Below are 14,084 nucleotides of genomic sequence, written 5' to 3' on the forward strand. Positions count from 1 at the left end.
TTGCTCGCCAAATTCTATCTACCTAAGTACCTGCGCGGATGGTCGACCGGGCAAGCATACCACGCCACAGGCCGACTCCGGACACGAACCGCTTAAGCGGTCCGTTCTGTGCTACAGTGATAACCGAGCGGTGTTATCGTCGGCCTTGATGGTTCCGATCAATTACCGGGCATTTTTAAACCCAGTACGAACCCCGTACGTGATGCAGGATGGAGAGTCAAACAAAGGGAAGGACGCAGCGAAACGGGAAACACGTTCACACAGACACAGACACAAAGTAAGCACGTATATTACAGTCACAATAAAAATGCACATATAACAGTTAAAACAAAAGAAACAATGCAGAGCTACAACCGAATACGCGTACACACGGCAACACTTAAACAGTTCTACTTGTCGGACAGGCGCCAACCACAGTCATTTACACAAACCCAAAGAAAAGAAAAGTGAAAGTTGCGACTTCCCTTTTGTGGCTGTGGAGTCCCTCTCCCACGACCGTCAGCGTGGTCACGCCTGGCCCCGACCTCTCTCGCGGCTGGCAAACCCTCTCCGGCACTCCCCGCCCGGACGCGCAGGTCCACCTCACAATGGGCGCTGCCGCGTCTCCCGTCCGTGCCTTCGTGACAGGGCCGCTCGCCAAGCCGCGGGCGCAGGACCTCTTCCCTCGAAACCCAGACTCTCGTACCAACTCGACCAACCTTCGACCAACTGAAGACCAGACCAGACCACCAGCCAAAACGAAAAGAAGATGAAGAGGAAGAGGCCGAAGAGGAAGAGGCGCCAGAGCGCCCCGCCCGTGTCCGTCTTTTATAGCGCGGGGCTCCGCCCTTCACCCCGCCCCGTTCTCGGCTCCACCTTCCTTCGAGAGAGTTCACGAAAAGGGCGTTCTCTCACGCTCTCCCTCCACCCCACCCCGTGCGGGGGCCGGGGAGTCAGTTTTTTTGCTCTGGGCCAGAGAATTATTCCCCCAAAATGAGACCCCTCCCTTACATGACCTCTGACCTTTGACCTGCATCGCCCCTCCTCCACTCCAAAGCTTGGGGAAGATCAGGCGGGAGAATCAAGCGGGAGAATCAGGCGGGAAAAGTCCACGCAGGCTCTGTTGTTCCTTCCTTGGCACCTTTGTTTGCCATTCGGAGCGGACGTAGTGGCGAAGATGTGGTAGCGTAGATGGTGGCGGTGGCGTGGTTGTAGTGTGGTTGGCGCTGTGATGGGATGGCATGGTTGTTGAGATGCTGTTTGTTTGAAATAAAAGATAGAGAAAGAAAAAACGACGAACTCAAAGCGTCGCAGCCCAGATGGATCACATAAATTCCCTCTATACAACGGGTTTGGGCTAACTACACATGTACCTATCGAGATATCTCACCTGCGGGCCCTTTATGGTGTAATGCGAATTTCCACAGCCGTAACAATATCTTATCAGAGAAAGGGGACTGTATCTCAGGCCATTGCTGTGACATTTGAAAATGGTTTCTCTGCCATTGGTTGCAAGAATGAGTGATGTTTTCCTGGAGCGTTGGAAGTAACATGCTTTTGTCAGTGCAGGATCAAGTACTTAAATAGGAACTCACTTGAGAATGTTTTTGATGGAAATCCCGAACAAAATCTTCTTTGTATCCCTTTGATGTAAGGAACTACAGCACTGCACTGAACAATTGATACATGAACTGCAAGAGCATGGTAGAGTTCATACCTCTGCCACGCAATGCCTGATCCAGTAGAATATCTCGGAGGCAAGCATTTTTTTATATATCGTGCTATATATAATTTTTGGCCACATCTCTCAATGGTGTAGAATCACTTTAAAAATTAAACAAGCTGAATACCATGAATGACCGCTAGGTCAAATAAAAGCTGATAACTAAATGATGTTGATAATACTTACAGAGACGATAACCAAACATAGCGAGATGGCGACTATGCACAACCCCCACCCCTTGTATGTCATGACGTCAATTTATTCGATAAAAGAAATGTAGATACAAATTCCTATCAGCTTGACTACACAATGTAAGGTGACATTGCAGTTAAAGATGACAGAAACACAAATCTATCCACATCTTAACGAAGACATGTTCTTTGTGTGTGACTGTTTAAACGGTGAAGTCGGACTGACCACATGCCTGGACGTGGCCTAACTCTATGATTGACAGGAGCTCTGAAGCACTCAAGCTGTGATTGGTTACTGATCTCGTGGACTGTCTGATGATCAATCACAGCAATGACGTAAATGTGAGGATGAGGAGAGAACAATTTGAAAAACCCTCCGATTGACAGAGTCAAACGTCGTGGTAATAATTCTCGTATCCAGATCCAGATCCGGATCTTCATTAACATCGAATCAATTCGTCCTCGTGACACACCCAACCTGCCAACCAAGTTTCGTCCGAATCCATCTACAACTTTTTTGAGATATCCTGCACACAAAGAGACAAACAAGAAGACGTCGTGCAGAGCACGACACTTGCAAAATCCATTGAACAAATTTAACCTCAAAAATAATTGGTGGTTGAATTCAATGACCAAATGTGCAACTCCTCATTGCTGGAATCGGATGAAAATTGGCCTATGTTGACCTTTTTGGCCTTATGTGGACCTCAAAAATAATTGGTTAGTTTAATTCGGTGAGTGGAAATAAATATCCTCTTCAAATTTCAAGTCAATCAGATGAAAATTGAGGATTTTAGAAATACCACCTTAGTAGTTAACCTTGGGATTATGTGAACCTTTTTACCTCAAAAACAATAAACTTCTTCCTTATGACAAACTCTTCCATGTGGTGAAGTTTCGTGAAGATCGGTTTGAAATTTTGACCTGTAAGTGACAAGCAGACAAGCCGGTAGGCGACATGGCTGCTCGCTCTAGATGGAAAGCTGGCTGACACGACTAGCCGATATTCATGTACATGCTATCAATAAATTTAGTACAACTAGAACGGGCACTCAGAGAGCGCATACCTTCGCCGCCACTACTTTTTTTGTTCTTGGTATGAGTGTGGGGAACTGGTTTCATATGAATGGTCTTATGACACAAACCATATATCTATAATGTCATGACCCCCCCCCCCGACTTTCGGGGGCTACGCACTAAACAACAATCAACTCACGTCGTTTTGGCGAGTCTTCACTCGCAAGCTCGGTGAATACAACGTTTCAACGAGATCGACGCGCATGAAGAAATGCCAAAAAAAAAAAATCGAATTTTTTTTGAAAAAAAAGGTGCAAAATTTATGGGGTTTTTTTCTCTTACAAATTTTTTTTGGGGGGGGTGGAAATCACTTAAAACATGTAGAAATGCAGAAAAACAAAAATTGAAATATATTTCAAATAAAATCGAAATTTTTTTGAAAAAAAGTTGCAAAATTTTGAGGTTTCTTTCCCTAACAATTTTTTTTTGGCTGGAAATCATTTAAAACATGGAGAAATGCAAAAACAAAAATTCAAATATTTTTTCAAAATGGCCACCATAGCGGCCATATTGGACTTTGGACCAAGTCCAAAATCGAATAGCATGATCCGTGGACCATACCTCATCCCCTCACCAAGTTTCGTCGAAATCCGTTCAGGAGTTTTTCCGTAATACTGTTCACAAACAAACAAACAAATAGACAGGTGTGAAAACAGTTACCTCAGTCCATCTTCGATGGTGGAGGTGAACGAGGGGGAGCAATCGGAGGAGTGCAAAACCTCCAACGCCAATACTGATGGGTCACATAAGTGAACCTGATATCCCATTCATTGTAGGTCAAAACGTATCAGACTCTACTGAACCACGATTGAATAAACCAAACGAGATCGACGCGCATGAAGAAATGCCAAAAAAATAAAATCGAAATTTTTTTGAAAAAAAAGGTGCAAAATTTCTGGGCTTTTTTCTCTTACAAATTTTTTTTGGGGGGGGGGTTGGAAATCACTTAAAACATGTAGAAATGCAAAAAAAAATTCAAATATTTTTCAAATAAAATCGAATTTTTTTTTTTTTAAGTTGCAAAAAAAATTTTTCCTCCAACAAATTTTTTTTGGGGGGGGGTTCGAATCACTTTAAAATATGTAGAAATGCAAAAAAAAAATTCAAATATTTTTCAAATAAAATCTAATTTTTTTCAAAAAAAGTTGCAACATTTTGTTTTTTTTTTCTCAAACAAATTTTTATTTTGGTTGGAAATCACTTGAAACATGTAGAGATGCAAAAACAAAAATTTGAAATATTTTTTCAAAATGGCCGCCATTGCGGCCAGATTGGACTTTGGACCAAGTCCAAAATTTAATGGCATGATCCTTGGACCAAACCTAATCCCCCCACCAAGTTTCATCGAAATTCATCCAGGAGTTTTTTCGTAATACTGTTCACAAACAAACAAACAAACAGACAGGGGAGAAAACAGTAACCTCTGTCCATCGTCGATGGCGGAGGTTAACAAGAGAAGGTAATCTCGTTTGATGCTGGTTTCATGCAAATCGAATAAGAATTGACTGAGTTATGCAGAAAACCGCATATTTTTCAAGGGTGTGACCCCCCCCCGACATTTTACCCCAACCTGTGACATGTGTTATGACGTCATTGTGTCACAATATTGGGCATTAAATTCTGAACATTTTGGTGCTGGGTTCATGTAAAGCGGACAAGAATTGACCGCGTTATGACAAAAACCGCATATTTTTCAAGGTCGTGACCCCCCTGACCTTTGACCCCTAACCGGTAACAAGAGTATGGGCGTCAGTGTCATATTGCATATCACAAGATGAGGCGTTGAATTCTGAACATTTTGACGTTAGTTGCATGCAAATTGCATAAAAATTGACAGTGTTATTGTAAAAAGACGATTTTGACCTTTTCGTGACCTTGACCTTGACCTTTAACCCGAACAATCCCAAAATCTAATCGAATGCTTCCTGGCTAATAACCAATCATCCCACCAAATTTCATGCAATTCGGTTTAATACTTTTTGAGTTATACGAATCACAAGATTACAAATAAATAAATAAATAAATACACGCCGACCAAAACATAACCTTTCGCAGAATGCGAAGGTAATAAATATGATTATCACAGCCCTCTTAGTTTGCGCCCAGAAACCCGCCTTGTGAAATTTCAGCCATGTTTCCAGAGACTCTCACAAATGGCAGCCCTGGTAATTCCATTTATCTCTTCGCTAAAGATTTAATATTTTTTATATGATGCTGTAAGACATTCTCCTTGGGCACAAAAAAAACAGGTCCCTCGGAGGTCCAATTTCGGAGGTACTGATTTTTTTGTACAGTCCACAATAAGTGTACAATGTACGATAAAGTATTTTAGCTGTTGTTAAGCAACGGAGGTGTGCGTAGCAACCATTCATTTTTGTGTACATGCTCGCCACATTGTACACATTTTACCCAAAATCAGACTCTTTCTCTTAGAGATATTCGCAATTAACCGTTTCTGAAATGTTTGACGTGTACTCGCCCAAAACCTATCTCCTCCTACAAATATTTTTTGTTATGGCTGCAAATTGGCATGAAGGGAACAAGATAGATTGTGCACAGAACTCTAAGCTTCGATTTTTCGATTTATTTATATATTTTTTTGGATTTTTTGACCACTTTAAAGGGCCGTTGCTGGGGCCTGGGGTCCCATATTCGAAAGCACACGATTCCCAGAAATATTGGTCCTACCTCCCAAATTTCATTGGAATCGGTTGAGCGATTTGGCCCCTAGGCTTGACCAAAGTTTCGCGGACAGACAGACAGATGGAAATGTCCAGAATAAGGGTGCTCTAAAGAGCAGCCAACAGTCAGAATAACAAATTCGACTGGCCAATATACTCGAAAAGTCTTCGATTTTGCAAGTAACAGACAAACCCACAGACAGACAGGGGTGAAAACATAACATCCTTCTACCGTCGGTGGTGCAGGTAATAAAAACAGCATCTACAGAGGGTCCCCCAGTCTGGCGATCTGCTCATTGTTGAGAAATAGTATTCATTCTCCTGTATTTTGAGAAAATTAAGATGTGTGTTTGCTATTTGTCTGCAAAATGTCCCTGGGTGACTGCAATGTGGAATTCCACTTGGAACGCCAGGAAAAATAAATAAATAAATAAATAAATAAAGTATCAGCCCCAAGATGTGGCCCCAAAAAAAAACTTGACGGAATATATTTCTCCCCGATGTGCAAGTACAAATTACTGTACATCAAAATAACCAGCTTTCCCCTGGTGTCCACATGTAGTCATTTCTAGCAGAGTTATTTGCAACAAACAATTGGTTAAATGAATCTTGCACAGTGCATGGACTTCATGCTTATTTTTCTGACACTTGTGACCATCTACCATGCAAACACAACATAACACTCCTCTCCTCCCACAACCTTTCAACTCTGCGTACAAAGTATAGCAGCCTGGGGGGTGTGTGCGTGCGTGTGCGTGCGTGTGTGCGTGCGTGTGTGCATGCGTGCTACACAATGGAAAGTATAGATATTAAACAGAATGAAATCTGTTTACATTCCTCTTGAACTGAGGTAGGTTAGGATTGAGGGAGAAGCAGGATGCAGGTAAAGAGTTTCAAAGTTATACAGTACAGGGAAAGAAACAAGAAAGGTACCTCATCGTCTTACTCCTTGGAACAGATATAGTGTGTGGAGGAAACTGCCAAACGTGCAGAGCAACTGAAGGTATGCTCAGGTGGAACAACCTGTGATAGACCCTCAGAGCACATTCTGTAAAAAAAACAATATCTATAGAAAGGCTCAAAGAAGCAACAGACAGAGAGGTACCTGGGATGATGCCAACTCCTGCCCCACCAGATTGACAGCACGTCGCTGGATTGTCGTGGAGATGTAGGTGACAGGTTGGAGCACCGGCCCAAAATATGGCAGCAATACTCCATGTCAGGTCATACAGATAGAGGATAGCAGCTGGAGGAGGGTATGGCCGAGCACAAAATAAGTAGGTAAGATGCTGAGAGGTTCTTTTATCTGTATCAAAGATGTACTTTTCCCAGCTGAGGTTTGAGCTGATGTCCAATCCAAGCCGACGGATATCAGGGAGTTCCTGCAAAGGTAAATAATCCACAGACAGAGTTGGAAAACAGGGTAATCTTGAGTTGGGCACAAACGACAAGCGAGTTATTTTGGTTGAAAGTAACGAGCCGGTCATTTCCCCAGTTAATCACACTCTTGAGGTCCTGATTGAGAGTGCCTCTGGCCTGGACATGGGAAGGAGGAGACATGGTTCCTGAATAGGTAGGATACAGTGTTGAGTCATCTGTGTAAATGGTTAACTGTGAAAAAATACAATCATGCAGATCATTGATATCGGCACGTCAGAGGCTCGCAAATGTGGTATGCCTCAATGCCGGCATCTTTGATCCCAGGAACAACCGAAAGGTGGGAAGTTAAACTGCGTTCAAATATGAATTACTCTGCGCTCAGATTCACCTCACGATTCCCCAGTGTTATTCCTAAATAAACCGACTTCGGTGGTGGAATGCACGCATGAGGGGAAACATGGGAAAACGTCTCTGAGCCTGATAAAGGTTTATTTTTTAATAAAAAAGAGATATAGGGAGAACCCCGTCCTTGCGACCACTGTTGGCCTTGAGCCTCCCACTCTTTCAGTTCCCCATTGTCATGAGTGGCCAGCTGCTCATGACTCACACCTCCTACCTCAATACAAAAACACTCATTAAAAAACATTTGGGGCTCAAATTGACAGGCCCACATTGGCCTGCTTTGTCCATGGCTCTCTGCCACTAAACCTCCTCCTTCTTACCCACCCTGCGGCCGCTAGCACACACTGCGTACGCAGCGAGTCAACAACTCTGAGATCTGCCTCGAACACCCCGGGACCCGGCACGATCTTCACCGACACCAGCTCACACACCTCAACAGGCACAATCGTACTCATCAGCGTAGGCTTGGACCCACCCACTGGTGGTCCAACTGCACTCCTACCCCATCGCCCCTCACGTTACAGGCCCAAATACTTGGCTCACTAGCTCAGGATTGGCTGCCTCCACACACACCAATGCTGACATGGCATTTCACCCCATCGGTCCCTGACGCATCAGAACAACCCCTGCAGGGTCTAACTGAGTGCTCAAGAGTATCGTCTTGCACATCATGTATGTCGCTTCACAAACCACGATGCCGAGCTGCCTTTCTTCCTTTAAAATCTATACCTACTTTGTCTTGGGGATGGTCTATTCCCACTGGAGCAGAGCAACATCTACACTAACAGGATGTCCTTCAAAACCATTACCCGATAAACACTTCCCTCTTACATTTTCCTTACATCCCTGGACCTCTCTCTCTACCCCCCACTAGTAATGAGTGAACCTCCCAATGAAATCAGCCACAACCTCTGCCAACCCCCTATTGAGCTCCTCAAGCTTTAACCACAGCCCTGTTTGTCTTTTCACTCGAACTGTCATTGTCCTGTTTTCTTTTACGCCTCCAAACCAAGTTACCATTCCACTTTTAGTGTCCCTACCTCCTCTCTTCTTCTTCTTCTTTCGGCTGCTCCCGTTAAGGGTCGCCACAGCGGATCATCCGTATGATCTGCATAGTGATTTGGCACATGTTTTACACAGGATGCCCTTCCTGACGCAACCCTGGTCGCCTCTTACGACACAGGGATATGGTACACCTATTTTAACCGGGGTATACACCGGCCCAGTATACTGGTACTCACTTCGCCGACCTCGGAAGGATGACAGGCTGAGTCAACCCCCTGGTGTATTAATTCAGTGGCCCAACGGGGCTTGAACTCAGGACCTTTTGGATCCCAAGCCGCTGCCCTAACCACTGCGCCAACACCAGGCTTGGTTTTAGTGTCCCTACCTGTGCCCCTAAAATGTCATTCGTTTCATTTAATTTTGTTTCCAGATTATTTATTTCTCCCCTCATTTCCACATTATTTTCATCCAATTCTCTCAACCCCCTTTCATTTCCCCCCTGTGCCTCAAGTTTGTCTATTTTGTCTAAAAGTCATTTCAACCAGCCTGGAGCCACGTCATGGCAGACTCCTGACTCCCACTCACACCCATAGAGAGAGGGGATTCGAGAGGAGTCAAAAGCAAGAGAGGTTCCTATAACTATGCTGCTCCCTGCTAAGTCCCACCCCTTGCTTACCGACAAGCATGTGTTTCTCATGATCCACAATTTCGCAAACATCTGCAATCTTGTTCACTATTTCCCGCGCATGCTCAAATTTGAAAATAAAATTGTTTAACCTTTCAACGTCCAATCACACTTTTTGTGGAAAACCTTGATTTTATTATTTCTTTGGAAATTAAATGGGTCATTATCCCAATCCAGATCAGAAAATGTCATGTTTGAGATTCGAACCAGGGTCCTATATCCACTCCTGGCAACAAATGTCGACAGAATGTATAGTAGGCTCGTACCCAGGTCCAATATCCCAAGACCGAAGACCTGACTATCAAATGTCATATTGGAGGTTCGCAAACGTGATATGCCTCAGCGCCGAGATTGTTAACCTCACGAAGAGCCGAAAGGTGTTGCAATAACCTGCGTTCAAATACAAAATACCCTGCACTCGGATTCACTTTACAATTCCCAAGGTTATTCCCAATTTAGCCAAATTTGGCGGTGGAATACATGCGTGAGGCAAAGGATGCAAAAACATCTCTTACCCTTATAAAAGCATATTTTTAATTAAAAAAATAAAAGATACAGGGGGGAAGAGGTGGATGGGACGTGGGGAATGGAACAAACCAAGCAAGAGATAGACACGCATAGGGAGTGGGGAATATGCAAACTTGTCTCCAACTAGAAAAATAAAATGAATCTGTCAAGCCGTTGTCAAGTTATTGTCCGGAAACCAAATTCAAGATGGCTGCCCTAGCCACCATATTGGATATCACATCGCACTGATTATCGAAAGGAACCTTCCTCTACCCAGCCCCAACACACACTGCAAAAATGGATTTAATCGGACATGGCGTTCTCCTCGAAATCGACGGAAACCAAATTCAAGATGGCTGCCCTAGCCACCATATTGGATATCACATCGCACTGATTACTGAAAGGAACCTTCCTCTACCCAGCCCCAACACACACTGCAAAAATGGATTTAATCGGAGAAGGCGTTCTCCTCGAAATCGACGGAAACCAATTTCAAGATGGCTGCCATGGAGGCCACATTGAAAAATCGCAGCGCCCATTTTCGAAAGGAACCTTCCTCTACTGAACCCTAACACACCCTGCAAAAATGGATTTAATCGGACAAGGTGTTCTCCTCGAAATCGACGGAAACCAAATTCAAGATGGCTGCCCTCGCCACCATATTGGATATCACATCGCACTGATTACTGAAAGGAACCTTCCTCTACCCAGCCCCAACACACACTGCAAAAATGGATTTAATCGGACAAGGCGTTCTCCTCGAAATCGACGGAAACCAATTTCAAGATGGCTGCCATGGAGGCCACATTGAAAAATCGCAGCGCCCATTTTCGAAAGGAACCTTCCTCTACTGAACCCCAACATACCCTGTAAAAATGGATTTAATCGGACAAGGCGTTCCCCTCGAAATTGACGGAAACCAAAAGTTGACAGACGCCCGGACGCCCGGACAACGCCTATGACGACAATACCCCTTCGCCAATTCAGGCTGAGGGGTAAAAAGTATACCCGTCGCTTCACTGGCGGATTAAATCAAAAACACGTTGTACTTCACAAACATTCTACTCTATAATTTACTCGAGGTCATCTTCCATCTGAGTGGAAGTCAGCTAGTTACATCACCTTCATCAGCCATCCTTGCTGCTTATGTATGGCACGAGAAAAAATCACTTCTGCTTCGCTGTGAAGCTCAGTGGTGGATTATTTGGTTTGAACGTCCGCCTAAAATTAGTGAAATGAAACATTTTGAAAGTCTCGAAGTATTCTCAATCAGATTTCAACATCACTGTAATGCATATTATCAAGTTGTTCGAACTTTCTTGATGTAAGATGATCATTCGTCATACCAGTACCACCGGGTGGCGATATACGAGTTTGATACACATTTACATAGAGAGAATTAAGGCCTTCCCCCCCAACCATTAACCCCCTCCCCGAGATATGATACCCTGACGAAAAACATAGTTCGTGTGTTCTTCGGCAACATGCAAAATTTGGTTGGATTTGGTTAGGTTAGGTGTTTTTTTTTGTGAAGCATACATAAACAAACAAACAAACAAACAAGAATTGAGCTCTATAGTTGGTTAAAGAAATAAATAATCCTGTCCCTCGAGGTGCCACAGAAACCAGACTTACAAACAAAGTGGAACCAGGCGAGGACTTTCTCCAGCACGATGTGGATGTCTCCGACTGCCCCATGACAAGTGGGTAAGGGTGTCAACGTCTAGGTGTTTGGGCAACACTGGTTTCATGCTCTCCGAGCCTGTTCACCGCAGTCCAAAGCATCAGCACCAGGGACAAATAGCAGAGATAGAGCAGCGAGAGATAAGAGAGCGTGAGCCATGGCCGCCCACGGATGGTCCCTATTGGTCGCTGCTTATCACAGTCTACCTCGGGCCCTTGGCAGATTCGCTCTACCAGCTTTGTTGCCTCGCTGCCATGGATCGCTCGCACCGGCCGAATGGATAGTGATTGGTCTTTTGTGCTTTCATTGTGCCGTTTTGTGGCCGCAAGCCCTCATCTGTCCCTGTCCGCTTTATGGGGAAGTTTCACACATACCACGTTACCCTGTCTATCCTAAAAGTTACTGCCCTCCCCTGAGTGCACATATTAAATACAACATAACGTAACAGATCCCTGTTACATGGCTCTCTAACCTACTCAAAACAAACTATCCATACGAGAGGCTGACTACACTCTAACTATGTCCTCCACCCCTGCCCGCCAACAAGTCTTCCAGGTAACAACATATAATAACAAGAACAGTGTAGGACTCCAAACGCAAAGCCCTGAGGAACACCATCATAGTATATTGTTGCAATGTGCCTGGACTCGAACTCGAACCGAGGTTCCTCATCTTGTGCCGGTGGCTTTGTTTTTGTGCCACGTGACCTGGTCTTTGATGATCAGATCTCGTGGGCTGCGAAACAATGGCCATGCTGGTCAGTCGAGTCTGAAGTCCCCAAAGGGTTGAGGGCCTTTTATGTCCCGTTACCTTCTCGTGGGGATTCTCAGAGTTTGACCAAGCAGTGTGAGCAACATATGCTTTGGGTGCACACGAGTCGCTTGTGCCAATCGTCCATCATAAGGACACCGCAATAGTAATGAGTTGCACACATTCACAGGAGACCAGGTTGATTCAAAACCAAAGCACAACAAACAGTGAAAGCAATCCTCTTCTTATTCTTTCATGTTCAGCAAAAAGACTGTGGGGTAGCATCATTGGTTGAGGGCTGCTGATGTAATACCCTCTGTATCATATAAAACAATGGGTATTGTTACATCATTTGTGGTACTAAACATATTAACAACCAAAGTTGTCCAGGTCTTTTTGGAACACCCTGTACTTGGTAATAAAAAAAACCATGAAAACACCATCCCACTGGTAGTGAAACCTGCAGTGCTACTGAATGGCATTGGTTTATTATATACGCATGGAAATGGCGGGTCTGTACTCCGCACAATGTAGATCGTGTTTTAGATGTGGATCTACAACTGTTTGACAGTGTCTAAGAAACTGCTTTTTTATAGACATGGTCAAGGTTTGTGGAGTAGCTAGAACACAGCACAGGTCAGGATGGAACAGAACAAAAAGAACAGTATTGTTTGAAGAAAGGTGGGGAAGGGGTGGACGGAGGAGGGGTGGAAACACCAACAGTCGGGTTGAGGGACAAAATAGAGGGAGACTTGGACAAACAAGGGTTGTGGGGACGAATTATGGGTAGAGGAGGACACATGGGGTGGACAAGGTGGATGTAAAAGTAAACTATCAGAATACAGAAGCAAAGAAAAAAAAAACTGGAAACTTGCTTCGTAAAGTTCATGTTTTATGTGTGTTCTCTGTATAAAGGAGGTGGAAAACAATGAGGGTGAAGGGAAGTCACAGGATAAACGAGATGGATAAAGTTGCAAACTCTGAATCACAGAAGTGGAAGGAAAACTAGAAACGAGGAAAGAGGTTTGCTTGGGAGGGTTAATGGGGGTAGAAAAGTTCATGGCTGTGGATGGAGGATGATCTGAGATGGTGGTTAACAGGTGCCTTGAAGGCAACAACGAGATTGAAGAGACTGAGGAAGTTGGTTCCACAGGTGTGATAAAAGAGAAACTAATGAGTGGAGGTGGGCAATGAGTCTGGATTTTTGGAGTTTCACCAGAAGGGGGTTACTGGCATTCCTCATGCACCTGAGTGGGGCAGGGGAAGAGCACGGAAGGGACAGAAGGTGCAATACCAGCAAGGAAGCAGCAAAAGATAGAGGGACCACGGACCTGTCTGCGATGTGAAAATGATAGGCCCAGAGACTCAGCTTCATCATGGGAGATACCAATGCTTTAAGGCCTTGGTTTTGACGGGGTCAAGCTGAGCAAGGTGTGAGGTCAGCGTACCAGTCCAGAGGGGAGAGCAGTACTCTATCAAGCTGCGGATGAAAGCCTTATTGGTCGATAAAAGTTTGGATGTGCCAAGGAAGGACTTTGCGTGATGGAGGATGCTCAGTCGATGACTGGCTTTGGAAGCCAAATTAGACATGTGGTTTGCCCAAGAAATATCATGGTTGATAGTGAAGCCCAGAAGCTTGAATGAAAGGACTTCTTCAAGATGATTGTGAAAAAAATAGATGGAGGGGGGGGGAGGGGGTTCCAGATGATCCTTTCGGAGAGACAAAGTGAGAATGTGAGATTTGTCAGAATTGAAAGACATGTTCCACGAGTTGGACCAGTTTGTGATTTTATCAAGGTCTGAAGAAAGGGAAGAGGCTGCTGCCTACCGATCTGAAAGATGAGAGATGTTATGACAGAGGTTGGAGTGATCATCAAACAGATAAAAAGGATTTTCCAAAGTTATAAAGATCCTTGTTGAAGATTACGAACAGGACTGGGCCCAAGACAATGCCTTGGGGCACTCCCGCATTGACAGGGAGAGGTGGTAACAGGATCCCGTTGAGAGTCATCTGTTGGCT

At 44.4% G+C, this 14,084-nt stretch overlaps 1 protein-coding gene across 2 annotated transcripts in view; it reads left to right on the top strand.

The window, feature by feature from the left end:
- The window catches only part of LOC147024676 (uncharacterized), an 80,765-nt gene that overhangs the window by 60,869 nt on the left and 5,812 nt on the right, over nucleotides 1-14,084 (top strand). The window lies entirely within an intron of this gene.

The sequence above is a fragment of the Eptatretus burgeri genome, chromosome 6 (genome assembly GCF_056783735.1).
Source record: "Eptatretus burgeri isolate ZD-2024b chromosome 6, Ebu_testis_v1, whole genome shotgun sequence".
NCBI classification, from domain to species: domain Eukaryota; kingdom Metazoa; phylum Chordata; class Myxini; order Myxiniformes; family Myxinidae; genus Eptatretus; species Eptatretus burgeri.